General features: G+C 43.3%; 1 protein-coding gene across 3 annotated transcripts in view; it reads left to right on the top strand.

Annotated features, from left to right (window-relative positions):
* The window catches only part of TOGARAM1 (TOG array regulator of axonemal microtubules 1), a 1,826,974-nt gene that overhangs the window by 1,048,337 nt on the left and 763,161 nt on the right, over positions 1-15,476 (top strand). The gene's annotated exons all lie outside the window — the stretch shown is intronic.

Raw genomic sequence — 15,476 nt, 5'->3', positions numbered from 1 at the left:
AATTACAAAATTTTACTTATGTCAGGAAATTAAGAAATAACACTCAACATTGCTGCAAACTTATTCACAATGGTACCAACTATTCTTATTCAACAGATATTCATAATTCAGTGAAAATTTCATTCCAGAGATAACTATATAAAACTCAAATATTCCAGTGAAAGTCAAACCCCCCTGTCTTCATAAAAGAACACTTAATAGAGGTGTTTTCCGAAACAAAAAAATAATCCTCGATAGGACTTGATAACAAACATATCTGGCTGCTTGCTGAACAGTAGATCATCTCCTAAAGCTATTCAACTTAAACTTAACCACTGGCTTTTTCATCAAGGTAAGGTGCACAGCAGTTGTTATGCCACTTCTCAAGGGCGGCTCCACCATGGATTCTAGAAGCTTGATGGGCCTCATCTTCAAGGCAATGAAATGTGTCATAATTGACCTGATAAGATATTAGAAATCTTATAAAACTTGGCCCTAGTAGTTTGGCTTTAAGGACAGGTCTTGCCTAATGAATCTGGTAAACTTCTTTGGAATAATAAATACGAAGTGTGGACAGCAGTCAGGATGTGTCCATACCACATATCTTGACCTTGCCAAAGCATTTGATACCGTACTACATGCTAACATAATTAAAAAGCTAAATGTGCTGTAAACAGATCCCTATGTAGTTAAATGGATATCAAATCGGCTGAGAAAGAGAACCCACACTGTGAGACTGCCATGTGAATCCTCAGAAAGAATGAAGGAATCCATTAGAGTCTCTCAGAAGTCTGTAATAGGATTTCTACTGTTCATCATATACTTCTTTGATCTCCAAATCAGAAAGATGGATCTCTGATTAACCAAGTTAATGAATGATTGTAAACTGAGTGTCATTTTCAAATCATCATCTTACATACAGAAGCTAGTATAGACAACAGAGCACTCCAAAATTAAGATGGTGTAAGAAACCTTGGAACATGGGTAGATCAATCCCTTTTCTTTCATAATCATGTTGAAACAATGGTTAGAGAATTCTTCTGTCTAGCACAGATGATCACAAAGAGTATATACCTTAGATGCAAAGATGACCTTACCCCTGTAGATTCTGCACTACCCAGACCCTTCATAGAATACAATGCCCTTTTGGGATGTATCTTTTTAGACACATTAAGCAGTTGGAGAGACCCTAGAGGTTCTTAGCAAAAAATATCACAGCTACCATGAGAGGCTGTAGGCTTTATCCCTGTATTAGTGTTCTATTAGACTACTTATGGGCAATCTGCATCTTGCTTTTCAGGCCATTGGGGATCTGGCAGTCCAAGCCCTCTTATATCTCCACAAATCAAACAGTCTGATGAGCACAAGGACTAAAGATCTGAACCTTCTTCTGCAAATATATCTTGGAGGAGAGAGATTTGTCTTGCAATGACAGCCCCTTGTCTAGAACAAACTTCCATTCTAGAGCAAGCAGTGGCACACTATCTTCCTTTAAAAAGGATTTAGACAGTTGGACAGATGTTTGAAAATTCACCCCTGGCATGACTGGCATATCGCTCCTTGAAAAAGTGAGACAAGCTGTAAGGGTGGGTTCTTGCAAGGCATAAAGATCCACATGGCCAAGTTGCCTTGTATTTCCTATGGTTATTTCTGTGTATTTCATCATCTTAAGAGTGATATTTTAACCGTGACCTTCTAATAATATCATTAAGTAGGAGTTGGTTAGAGACATGGAGAAGATAGCATATAGACGTGAATTAATTTTATTTTGCTCATGACAAAGATAGAATGGGTTATAGAATGGTCAAGTTTTTAGGGAGAGGCAGGGTGCTAGGAGAAATAGAAAGTTTTTAGATGGGAGAAAGATACTTATCAAATACAGTGCAATGGTCCTTTGTGAGAATCTAAGGAGGAAGTTTCTGGTGGTATAGGGATTGGATTTCAAAGAGGGAGGTCATGTGTCAAGATCTAGGTGCCATTGTTGATGAAATGCTGAATCAAATTCCATAAAGAATCAGTGGCAAGTGAGAAAATGGGGATATGCTGTCAAGATGCTGTGACTAGGAATATAATGTTAAAGGAGAGATTCTGGTGAACATATTTAGTTGGTAGAGGTAAAGGCCTTAAGGCAGAGATGTTAGGTGTACAGAAAAGGGTCCATCCCAGAACCCACAGTGAATAGAAAATAGAAGAGACAGTAACTGTTAAAATCCCAGGTAACTGAAGAGGAATCTGTGGTAGTGGAAAGAGGAAAGTGAGGCTTACAGGACTTCTTGTGGTTCAAAGTGAAAGGACCAGAGAAAGTGTTACCATAAAGATTTAAGTAGAAGAGGAAGGAGGAATGAATTAACCAGGTGCAAAATACTGCAGGAAAATATTTTTGATAAACAGACCTTATTTAGTGTTATGGCTCATTCTTTGGGGTTTACCAGTCTTAGCAGAGAGAGAGGGTCATTTTAATAATGGGAGGAGAATTTAGTGGGGTGGTAGCTGTCAGAGAGAGTACATTTGGATGTAGGGATCTAAAGGAGATGGCCCTGACTATCCAGGCATGAAATTAAGGAAGGCAACAAGGAAGTATAGGCTACCAGTAGACTTGTATAAAACTGGAAGAAAAACAGACTGGGAGATATCTATTAGAAGTCTGTACAAAAGTTAGGAGGGTGGCATGGTTGACAACTCCTTTCCTAAAGCCAGTGTAGTAATGTTGCCGAAAGATGGACAGGAAAGATAGGCCCCCAGGCAAATGTAGGCCGGTCTTCTTGATCAATTTAGATGCAAAGTACTGGTTAGAATTTTAGCTAAAGACAAAAAGAGGTTGTTCTGAAAGTGATAGAGGTTGTTGTCGTTGTTCGTCCGTCTTTGTCGACGATGACCAAGGACATCACGTCAAGGAGGTTGACCAAGCACAGTGTGTCCTGCTGTGGCTGATTTATCTCTGCTGCACATCGGGCATGAGTGGTCTGATGATTTGGTTGACAAAGAGTTGGCTGTGAATTTACGCAGCTCACGCTTCCTCTGTGCCTCTGTAGTCCTGCTCTGCTCATAGGAGGTAGCTCCTTTGCCGATGCAGCTACACCACGTGGGGCGATCTTGCTCTAGGGTTTCTCAGGAGTCCGGGTCAGTGCCAAAGCTTTTCAGAGAGACTTGTCCTTGGAGTGTTTTTTCTGCCCACCTTGTGTGCTTTTGCCTCCCATGAGTTCACCATAGAACAGTCTCTTGGGGAAGCATGTGTCTGGCATACGTACAAGGTGGCCTGCCCACCTGACTTGGGCTCTCCTCAGCAGGGTGTCGATAGTTGGCAGTCCAGCTTGAGAGAGGACAGCTGTGTCTGGAACTTTGTCCTGCCAGGTAATTTTCTGCAGCCTTCTTAAGCAGTTCATATGGAAGTGATTCAGCTTTTTGTATGACACTCTTACACAGACCATGTCTCATAGGCATACAGTAGTGTGGGCAGTATGACTTTCTTGTACACCTTCAGCTATATGGACAGTTTGATGCCTCTCCTCTCCCACGCTGACTCCCACAGCCATCCATATGTGGAGCTTGCCTTGACGATGCATGTGTCTACCTCACCAAATCTGGAGAGTGTGCTGCCGAGCTGTGCAAACTTGTCACCAGCCTTCAGGATCTCACCTTCAGCGGTGATAGTTGGTTCCACATATATCTTCTGCAATGCAGGCCGATGTACATCCTCAGTCTTCTTACTATTAATTGTGAGGCCAAAGTTTCTGCAGGCAGTGGAAAAGCAGTTCATACTCTGCTGCATCTGGGCCTCTGTGACAGCGTTGAGTGCGCAGTCATCTGCGAACAGGTTATCGCATACAAAATCCTCTTCAACCTTGGTCTTGGCCTGCAGCCTCTGCAGGTTGAAGAGCCTCCCATCAGTCCTGTATCTGATCTTGATGCTGGTTCCTTTGTTATCGCAGAAGCCATCTGACAGTATGGCCGAGAACATCATGCTGAACAGCATGGGTGCCAGTACACAGCCTTGCTTGACTCCGTTGGTAACTGGGAAGGCATCAGAGGAGTCTCCATCATCCAGTACCCGAGCAAGCATGCTGTCGTGGAACTGGCGCACCATACTGATGAATTTGCCTGTGCAGCCAAACTTCTCCATGATCCGCCATAGCCCATCATGACTGATGGTGTCAAAGGTTTTGGTCAGGTCCACAAACGTTGTTTAAAGGATGTTCATCGTGTTACCCTGCTGCAGTCATCACACTTGGGTTATCCTGACATTAGGCGGTCCCACAGCCGGCCTGAATTCCAAAGTCTTGGTCCGGCGTCGGTTACTGTCGCTTCTTCCCTGACGTCAGTGCGCCAGGGGTATATGAGGCATCCGACGCCTTTCCTTCAGTCTTTCTTGCCGCGCAATGCCCGAAGCAGAAGCAGTTCGCAAGTGCCGGTCGGCCGACACCTGAGATTTTCGAATCGAATTTCAGTCCAAAGTCTTCAAAGCTAAGTACCCCATTGGGGAACCTTTTCTTGCCTTAGTCCGATGTCAGAAAAAGTTAACAATTGCATTTCTTGTGGGAAGCAAATACCTCATAAGGACTTTCATTCTTATTGTATACCTTGCCTAGGCCCAGACCACGACGTCACAGGCTGTCGGTTTTGTGCTAGGTTCAATTAGCGAACGATAAAGCGACGCTTTGATTTCGCACAACACTACTTCAGTAGGAAATTTAATTACACTATGCCGTCGGAGCAACCGACTACCGTCGTGCATAAAAAACGCAGACAAAGACAGGCAGCCTAGATCCAAGCCAAACTTCGAGGCCTCAGCTGGGCTGGTCGCCGGTTCTCCGGTTTTCAGCGAGGCGCCTACGCAGCCCCTGACGACTGCAGAATTGGAACCCCAGACCGCTTTGGATTCTCAAGCAGAGAGTTCTAGGCCGACGCAGCCATTTCCTTTAGGCCCTACCGACAACATTGCAGATGGAGAAGCCTGTGCTGCAGAAACATCTTCGGTTACAGAAGGTGTCTTCAGACCGACTACTCTCACCATTAAATCTTATGCTAAGCTTAAGACTCCTCTAAAACCAAAAAAGACTGCACATCAGTCTCCAGTTCAAGGCCCCATGCCTAAGAAACAGATGCTTAAAATGGCTGAAGATTTGATTTCTTTAATCCGGGGTTCCCAACCGCCCCCCCCCCCCAGACAAAAGGCCTAGACAAGAGGAGGATTATGCCTCCTCTGATCAAGTGTCTGTTTCCTCAGGCTCCTCTGAGGAACAGGATTACTCCTTTTCTCCTTATGAAGATTCTGATGCTCAAGATTCCATTCCCTCAGCTTCTCCACCTGTGGACTTTTCCTTTGGGGAAACCTTAAATACCATGACGGAACATTTCCACTGGGAAAGTCAGGACTACTCCGACTCAGAGAAAAGGCTCAGAGAGTTTCTTTTACTCCCCCAGCACAGACCACTTGCTATCCCTCCAGTTTTAGACATTGTGGATGATGTTTACTTAGAATCTAGTCTAAATCCAGATTCTCTGCCTCCTGCTCCAGCCAAACCAGATAGATATTATAGAGTGCCAGACTCACACAAATTCCTTTACAAAAGCCATGTTGCTGACCCAGAGACGATCTCCCAGGGTCCCAAAAGGGGTTAAGGCTTCTATGGCTAAAAATCCTGTACCCTCTGAAAGGGACTCCAGAGCACTAGACAGGTGGGGGAAGAAGGTTTACACCTCAGCTACTGTAGCTATGAGAGCACTAAATTGTCAATTTCACATGCTGAAATACCAGCAATTCCTAATGTCTCAAATAAAACAAAAGATGAGCACGCACCCTCAACAGTCTGAATTCAAAGAAATGCAGGATCTGTTGCATGCAGCTGAACAGGTGGGCAAACATACTTTACAATATGGATTTGATTCTTTGGAAGCTTCCTGTAGAGCAGCTGTTACTGGGTCTGTTATACGTAGGCATGCTTGGTTAAAGGAACAAACTCTGCCTGATCATGTTAAAGCAAAGTTACTAGATGCAGCCTTACAGCAGGATGTCTTATTTGGGGTTAAAGCAAATGGAGGATAAGGCAAAATCTATGCAGACGGTCAAAGATTTCTTACAGGTGCAACCCCCATGCTTCAGCAGAAATTGGCCAGAAAAAAATTGGTCCTTTCCAGCTTCTGACAGACCACAGAGGGGTAAATACAGACGCCCAAGGGGCAGAGGACAAGCACAATACCTTACAAACCTCGCCAATGGGGCACTGCAACACAGAAGGGAGGAGAAGACGGATCCCAAACTACTAGAAGGCAAACACAATGACTTCAACCTCAAACTGCCAAGCAAAAATCTCTTGGCAGCTCCCTTGGGAGGAAAATTAGCATTTTTTATAGACAACTGGTGCATCGTCACAAAGGACAAATGGGTCCTAGACATTATCTCACAAGGATACGGATTCCATTTCCACACCTTGCCAAGGATAAAAGGAATGCCAAACTTGCCACAAAATCAATGGGCAGAGGCACAAAAACAAATTACAGCTCTCATGGACATGAGAGCCATTCAACTGGTAACCTACACAGGAGCAAGGCCAAGGATTTTACTCAAGGCTCTTTCTAGTCCCCAGAAAGGACAATGCTTGGAGACCCATTCTGGACCTTTCAGTTCTAAACACCTTCTTGCAAGTACCCAAATTCAAGATGCTAACACTACAGCAGCTTCTTCCCATGTTGGGCAAGAAAGCTTGGCTAGTAACACTGGACCTCAAGGAGGCATACCTGCATGTCCCTATCAGACAAAATTGCAGAAGATACCTCTGTTTCATTGCAGGTTCAACCCATTACCAGTTCTCTGCACTGCCCTTTGGCTTATCTACTGCACCCAGGGTCTTCACAAAATGCCTGGCACCAGTAATTGCATACTGCAGACAAAGAGGAATTCAAATATACCCATACCTGGACGACTGCCTCATCCAAGCAGAAAGCAAGGACATTCTCTTACAACATCTAACTTTTGTAAAACACCTTCTAAGTTGCCTAGGGTACACAGTAAATGAAAAGAAATCAAAACTAGTGCTCTCACAAAATATGACATTCCTGGGTGCCAGCTTGAATACAACGGCCCAGATGGCTTATCTGACGCCAGACAAACAACTACAACTAACTCAATACTTCAAAATAATGGCGACAAAGACCCAACTCCCTGCAAGAAAAATTCTGCAGGCCTTGGGCTTCATGGCATCTTGCATACTATTAATACCATTTGCAAAACTGCATATGAGGAAATTACAATGGTACCTGAAAAGTGTATGGACTCAACACAGCCACAGCTTGGAAACAATGATACCTCTCATTCCCTGCCTCCAACAGAAATTTTTATGGTGGTCACAGGCATGTCACCTCAACAAGGGTCAGCCTTTCACCTTACCCCCAGCTAGGCAAACTATGACAACAGATGCATCGGGCTATGCCTGGGGGGCACACATGGCAGGACGGTGCGTTCAAGGCCTATGGACTGCAGATCAAAGGAATCTGCACATCAGTCAAAAAGAAATGCTAGCTGTACAGAATGCTCTGACAGCTTTCAAGGACCTCTTACATCCAGGACAGCTTATAATAAGGACAGACAACACCACAGTAATGTGGTACATAAACAAACAAGGGGGTACACACTCCTACCCTCTATGCAAGCAAGCAGTGACCTTGTGGAACACAGCACTGGCTTACCAAGTTCAATTACAAGCTCAATTCCTGCCAGGAAAAAAGAACACATTGGCAGACGACCTAAGCAGAAACATCATGGATCCCCACGTGTGGAAACTGGATCCACAAGTATTTGCAATGATAACTCAAAAATGGGGGCGCCCAGACATAGACCTGTTTGCCAACCACCAAAACTATCAGCTTTCAAAATTTTGAACAAGGACATTCCACCATCAAGCTTGGAAAGTGGACGCACTCTCATTCAGTTGGAAAATGCTGACAGTATATGCCTTTCCTCCATTGCCCCTTCTCACAAAAGTGCTGCTGAAAGTCAGGATAGAGAGGCCTCAAATGATACTCATTGCCCTGGACTGGCCACGCCAGCACTGGTACCCACTACTAAGGAACATGGCCCAGGGCCCACCATGGATTTTACCGCAAATTCCTCATCTACTCACACAGCAAGGCAGTCAGATTCTACACAGCCAGCTCAAAACTTTATATTTGGCTGCATGGCACATCACCTAAGCAACCAGCCAGCCCCTCTTTCACAAGCTGTTATGGATGTCATTCTGGAGGCCAGGAGGCCCAGCACCAGGAAAGCCTTCTCAGACAAATGGAAAAGATTTTGCGCCTGGAACCAAGCTAAAGGCCAAAATACCCTTCAGCCGGACATGCCTCAGATTCTACAATATTTAACTGAGATGTTACACAAAGGACTTTATTTTTCATCTATTAAAATCCACGCCTCAGCTATTTCAGCTCACTACAACACGGATCCTCCCTTATTTTCACATCCATTTGTAAGGCAGTATCTCAGAGGGGCAAAAAACATTAGGCCTCCCAGGAGAGCGCCAACACCAACTTGGGACCTAAATTTTGTTCTGGAAAAACGTACGCTGCCACCTTTTGAGCCAGCTTTCTCAGCTGACTTAAAGTTTATATAATGGAAGACTGCCCTGCTGCTAGCAATTACTTCAGCCAGAAGAGTCTCAGAGCTACAGGCACTAATGGCAGTAGAGCCTTTCCTCATTTTTCATCAAGACAGAGTTTCTCTGCGAACTAACCCCTCCTTTATGCCAAAGGTGGTATCCAATGTGGCTCTAAATCAAACCATCCACTTACCCACCTTCTTTCCAAATCCACAGAACAAAGCAGAAAGACTCCTGCATTCCTTGGACATTCACAGGAAACTACGTTACTACTTGGATAAAACTAAGGCTTTCAGAAAATCTGACCAACTTTTTGTATCCTATGCTACAACATCACAAGGAAAGGCTATCTCAAAACAGACCATTTCCAAATGGATAGGACATTGCATACGTTTTTGCTACACCCATCATTGAAAACCAGTTCCTGCTAGCATAAGGCCCCACTCCACCAGGGCAGCAGCTACATCTACATCCTTCCTCAGGGGGGATGCCAACCAAGGATATTCTGGAAGCTGCAACTTGGAGTTCAGTGCACACCTTCACCAAACACTATCACTTACCACTTTACTCTAAGACTAGAGCTGGCTTCGCCACTGCAGTTTTGCAGGGCCTTCTAGCCTCCTCTAACCCTGTTTGACTCCACCTCCCATCCTTAGCTTTGGGATTCTACCCAAGTGTGATGACTGCAGCAGGGTAACACGATGAACATAGTACAGTTTTGTACCTACCATAAATGTAGATGTTCGAGTGTATACCCTGCTGCAGTCCAGGTTACCCTCCCTCCATCCCCTCTGACCTAACTAAAACCTTTCAATACCTTAAAATCTGATACAACATTTGTGGTGTATTTGCTTATAGCTGGAGGGATGTTTTGCTTGTGCTAAGCTTTTATTATTGGTACTATCTACTGACCATCTTTTGGGGGGGGCACCTGACATCTGGGGCAAGAAAAACTGAAGAAAATGGCGTTGGATGCTTCTTATATACCCCTGGCGCACTGACATCAGGGAAGAAGCGACAGCAACCAACGCCGGACCAAGACTTTGGAATTCAGGCCAACTGCGGGACCGCCTGATGACAGGATAACCCAAGTGTGATGACTGCAGCAGGATATACACTCGAACATCTACATTTATGGTAGGTACAAAACTGTACTTTCCTGTTTTATTCCTGGCACTTCTCCTGAAGTTTATGTGCTGCAAGTGTCATGTCCACTGTCCCTCGGTCCTCTCTAAAGCTGCACCGACTCTCTGGCAGGTGTCCATCTTCCATGTGTTGAGTGAGGTGGTTGAGGAGGACTCTGGCAAGGATTTTGCCAGCAATAACCAGGAGAGAGATTCCTGAGTGGTTGTCACAAGACTGCCCATTTCCCTTTGCCTTGTAGATATGGATGGTGGAAGCATCCTTTAGCTCCTGAGGGCTAACTTCCTGTTGCCACAGTCTGGAAGAGCTCGATCAGCTTCTGTAACAAGACTAGTCCCCCTGTCTTGTAGATTTCTACTGGAATGGAGTCAGAGCCTGGTGCTTTACCATTGGAGAGAAGCTTATTTGCTTCCTTAACCTCTGATTCCTTTGGAGGCTCGGCCAGGGAGGTGTTAATGGCGACTTGCGGCATGCAAAACAATGCAATGTCAATTTAACCTATGCACATTTTAATGTTTCATTTTATTATTTGGCTGTTCATTTGCTTAAAACAGTCTCAATTGTTTCTTAATGCAACTCAGCTCTAACCAAACATGTGACTAATTAACATCCTCATTTAAACAGTTGCCTCACTGCAGGCAACTGTTTTTACGAAAAAGAACTACTCTTCTTGGACTTGCGGCATGCGGTCGGTGGCTTTGGCATTGATAGAGGAAGGCCTGTTCAAGACATTGTTAAAGTGCTCAGCCCATATTTCCAGGATGGCGTTCATGTCAGTAAGCAGGATGGACCCATCGGCACTGAGCAGTGGTGATGTTCCAGAGGATTGTGGCCCATATATGGTCTTCAAGCCATCATAGAAATGCTTGGAGTTGTTACTTTCAGCGTACTTCTGGATCTCATCTGCCTTTCTGCTGAGCCAGGAGTCTTGCGTCTTTGTGAGCTTTGCTTGCAGCTTGCTTTTGATAGAGTTGTAGGCTGCTTTCTTGGAGACAGAAGTAGTGTCTTGCTGGAGGGATATGAAGGCTTCACACTTATTATCCAGCAGCTTCTGAATGTCTTCATCATTGTCATCAAAACAGTCCTGGTGTTTACGTATGTTCAAGTCCAAGTGAGCAGGAGCAGTGTTGTAGACCACATCCCTAAAGGCTGCATAGTCCTCTTCTACACCATTGGTGCCAAAGCTGAGTTGGTCAAGCTTACTGTTGAGGTCCTCACTGAGGTTCTGGCGCACAGAGTGCTGTTCTAACTTGCTGACATTCAGGTGCCTATTGGTCTTTTTCCCCTGTGGACACCACCTAGGCTGAATGTGCATGTTGAGTTTTGAGAGGATGAGTCTATGGTCTGTCCAGCAGTCTGCGCCACACATGGCCTTAGTCCCTCTAACATCCTGCATGGTAGAAGTAAGTCATAGTGGTTTACCATGCAAAAGAGCAGTGGGCGGTCACTAGGATGCTCTCTTAAAGAGAAGTGTACTAGAGCAGTTTAGGAACATTGTTGCTGTATTTTTTTTTTACATAAAACGTGTGTTTGATAGCAATGGGAGCTTTTGCTAAGGGTTCTGGGGAATGTTAAGAGTGGGACAGTATTTCAAAAAGGGGATAAAGATTCTGTGTCACAGCTCTAAAAAATAGAATTCTGGTCTAGACATGCAGGTACTGAAAGGGGAAAATGGCAGTGGTGCCTTCTCTGCCAAGTTTAACATAGCGGGACAGCTTTAAAAAAAGCAACGGAGAAAGGAAGATCTCCGTTACTTTTTTTAAAGCTGTCTCGCTATGTTAAACTCCTTTAATATAGCGAGACAGTGTCTAAAAAGCAACTGAGATCTTGCATTCTCTGTTGCTGTAAAAAAAAAGACTTAAACTAATGGAAATATTCTGGGCGACCGGACATTTTTCCATTAGTATAAGTCTGATTTACAACATACATGCTGACCAATCAGCGTGCATGTTTTGGAATATTAATGGGGGGTCGTTGTATAATGGAAAGTAATTCCCAATAGGTTAGTGTGCTGGCAAATTGTCCTACTTGAAAAAGCATTTTGTAGGAATAAAGTTCAAGGTTAGGGCAAGGTAAGAGCAATATTTAGATAGTCAAAGGGGAGGTAAAGGTGATTTGAACTCAATAACTTACATTGCAAATGGTAGGCAGGAAATATAGTAACACCTGTAACCACCTGTGAGTGTGCCTACATAAGCCAACCATCTAATAACTTTGAAACATATCTCTCAACATATTCTCAAGAACTCCAGTATGATCTAATGGACAAAAATTCCAGACAGCAGGAAGGTCACGAAGGACCAAGATGAACTACAGATGTTGATCCCTAGCCATAAGAAGATTAACCACTCTGACAATGTGAACTGTTGTTACTTTGGTGACTACTGAAACCAGACTGATATGGATCCTAGTGTCCAAGATATTACAAAAATGATTCACATTACCTGCATACCCATCTCTCACTAACCTTCACAGTAAAGAGAATATTAAAGGTGGGGCAGTAGTTGTCCTGAATGCCGCAACCCTGAGTGAAATATCTGAGACCAGGTCTTATCTTATATTTCTTCTCAGCCCGTTCATCCCAGATTAACAGCACACTTCTCTTAGTTGACACTCACATCAGTCCCAACCTACTGCCTGTTAAATCTGCCAAACTACTTTTCTTGTCCTATCTTTCTACCACCTCTCCATTCCTTGTCCATAATTCTTATCTGTCTAAGGTCATTAATCTTCAGGACTACTCATTAACTGGTGTAAACATTGGCTCTAGTAGATTTGGTCACATCAACTAATGTTGGTGTGACACCTGACCCTATGTAGATGATGAAAGTGATGAATATTCTTCAGGGCACTGATTTTACAGTTTTAAAAAAAATCATTACATGAAAATGTAAATTTCATCTTGGAATTTCACTACCACAATTCATCTATAATTCTAGTGCATCTGTATATGTGCAGAATTAAAATAGATTTTAAGTACAAATCATTTAATAATGCAAACTGACAGTATTACAAGTAATACATTTAAGAAATAATGCAAGTTATGTGAATGAACACACTAACCTAAAATGGCAATTTCCATGAAAGTCGTATGTTTTTCTAATACTGAATCTAAATTCGTGATTTTCTGGTATTTTTCCTGGAAAACTGAAAAAAGAGTGTCTCTAGTAATATTCCCTGTCCCCATTATTGTTATGTACTAAAATGATTTACAGACATCTCAGTGCAGCTTATTACTATTTCCAATAACAGTTACTGTGTAAACCCTGCAGTGAAACAATATCCTTGTTACTGGACTGAAAAGTAATAACCCGTGCCACTGTAAATAGATGCAAACTGTTAAGCAAACCAACTGTATTTGAAGACTGGCTTACTGTCATTTCTCTTTGAAGTCTTAGTAGTTAACTGCAACCTTTTTAAAAAAAACAGTTGTCCTCTGCTATCACCTTATCTCCAAAATACCACCTTTTATGATATAATAGACTTGACAAAAGAATACTTGGGAGAACCATTTTTCTCACTGACAAGCATATGCAGGCACACAAACACCTCACAAAACAATCCACAGCTTGACCCAAACTGGGTTCTCTGCAAGTGCAATACAAGTTACCACCACTCTAAGGAGCTGTGGTCCCTGGTATTGTGAGCTCCCATTGCCTGTACTTCGCGACTACATAGTGGATCCGGTTTGTTCCCCTCCCCATGCTTGAGAGTGCGGACACTCCAAAAATATAAACTTAAGAAAACTTTTGGACTACTAGATAATCACCTCCACAGCCTCTCTGCTTCTATCCAGCTCTTGTACATCGCAATTGCATAGTGGGTCCGGTTTGTTCCTCTCCCCATGCTTGAGAGCGTGGACAGTCCAAAATATAAACTTAAAACTTTTGGGCTACTAGTTGAGCACTATCCAGCGCCTCCCTGCTTCTTTCCAGTATCTGTACATCGCAACTACATAGTGTGTGCAGTTTGTTCCCTTGCCTGTGCTTGAGAGCATGGGCACTCCAAAAATATAAACTTAAGAAAACTTTTGGATTACTAGATGATCACCTCAATAGCCTCTCTGCTTCTATCCTGTACCTATACATCATGACTTCATTATGGGACCAGTTTGTTTCCCTCCCCATGCTTGAGAGCATGGAAACTCCAAAAATGTAAATTCAAGAAAACTTTTGGACTACTAGTTGATCACCTCCACAGCCTCTGTGCTTCTATCCAGTGCTTGTACATCCTGATTACATAATGGGACCTTTTTTTTCCCTTCCCCAAGCTTGAGAGCGTGGACACTCCAAAAATGTAAACCTAAGAAAACTTTTGGACTACTAGTTGATCACCTCCACAGCCTCTCTGCTTCTATCCAGTGCCTCTACATCATGACTACATAGTGGATCCAGTTTGTTCCCCTCCCCATGCTTGAGAGCACAGACACTCCAAAAATATAAACTTAAAAAAACTTTTGGACTACTAATTGATCACCTCCGCAGCCTCTCTCTTTCTATCCAGTGCCTATACATCTCAACTACATAGTGGGTCCAGTTTGTTCCCTTCCCCATTTTTGAGAGCATGGACACACCAAAAATATAAACTTAATAAAACTTTTGGACTACCAGCTCATCACCTCCACAGCCTCTTTGCTTCTATCCAGTGCCTGTACATTGCGAATACAAAGTGGGTCCGTTTTTTCCCCTCCCCATGATTGAGAGTGCGGACACTCCAAAAATATAAACTTAAGAAAACTTTTGGACTACTTGTTGGCCACCTCCACATCCTCTCTGCTTCTGTTCAGTGCCTGTACATGGCGACTACATAGTGGGTCTGGTTTGTTCCCCTCCCCATGCTTGTGAGCGAGGACAGTCCAAAAATATAAACTTAAGAAAACCTTTGGACTACTAGTTGATCACCTCCACAGCCTTTCTGCTTCTCTCCAGGTGCTTACAATGGCTATTTTCAACTAAACTCCAGTGAGTTTTGTCTTTTAATCCTTTCAGTAGCACTAGCTCCTGTTTTGTTAAGCAAACGGGTACTTGTAGTGCCTTTTGGTTTAGCTCTGCATCTGTACTGACAGCTGCACTGTATTCCCCCCTCCCATGACTTCCAAGTTATTCTTACTTTTTTTTTTCTCTCTTCTCCTGCAGTAGTGTTTAAACTAGGCTGCGTATAAGCTGATTTTAAGTCCCAACTCCCCATACTGTTTGTTACACTCCTTCTTCCATGTTAAAAGTTTATCTAGTAGAGTATCCCTCTAGTCTAAATTCTCCTAATTTCTGCTTGCTTCTTTGACATTTGTATTTCTCCTATTTTTTGCCGGTTCCTTTTGACTGTAGGACTCACTCATATCTTACTTACCTATTCTCCTGTTCCCACTCAGCCACTGCATTGCATGTTAAATCCCTCTAATTATAACTTCTGTAAATTTGAATTATTCTATTGGTTACTTACCCCACAGGGCTCCACTGATTATTTTAGCAGCAGTTCAGCATAGATTGATTCTACCCTCTCCATTTGCCCTTTGGGCTCAGTCCACTCCCCTACACTGCCCCCAGTTCCCACACACCCCCACTACTTCCACATTTATTTATCACTAACTCCTTCCACTCCATCTTTCTTCCAATTACACACCACCTCTCACATACACTCACAAACCTAACAGTGATTAACTCCATCAATACAATGTATATCACTAGCATATATTTCCTTAACTTAATACTGCCCATTGCACTCCTTAGCACCCTTACGTACCTTACATAACTCCCTTATGCCTCT

This window comes from Protopterus annectens, chromosome 6.part0, assembly GCF_019279795.1.
Source record: "Protopterus annectens isolate FY-2018-M chromosome 6.part0, PAN1.0, whole genome shotgun sequence".
In the NCBI taxonomy this organism is placed as follows: domain Eukaryota; kingdom Metazoa; phylum Chordata; order Ceratodontiformes; family Protopteridae; genus Protopterus; species Protopterus annectens.
This window is presented reverse-complemented; position numbering and strand designations above follow the sequence as displayed.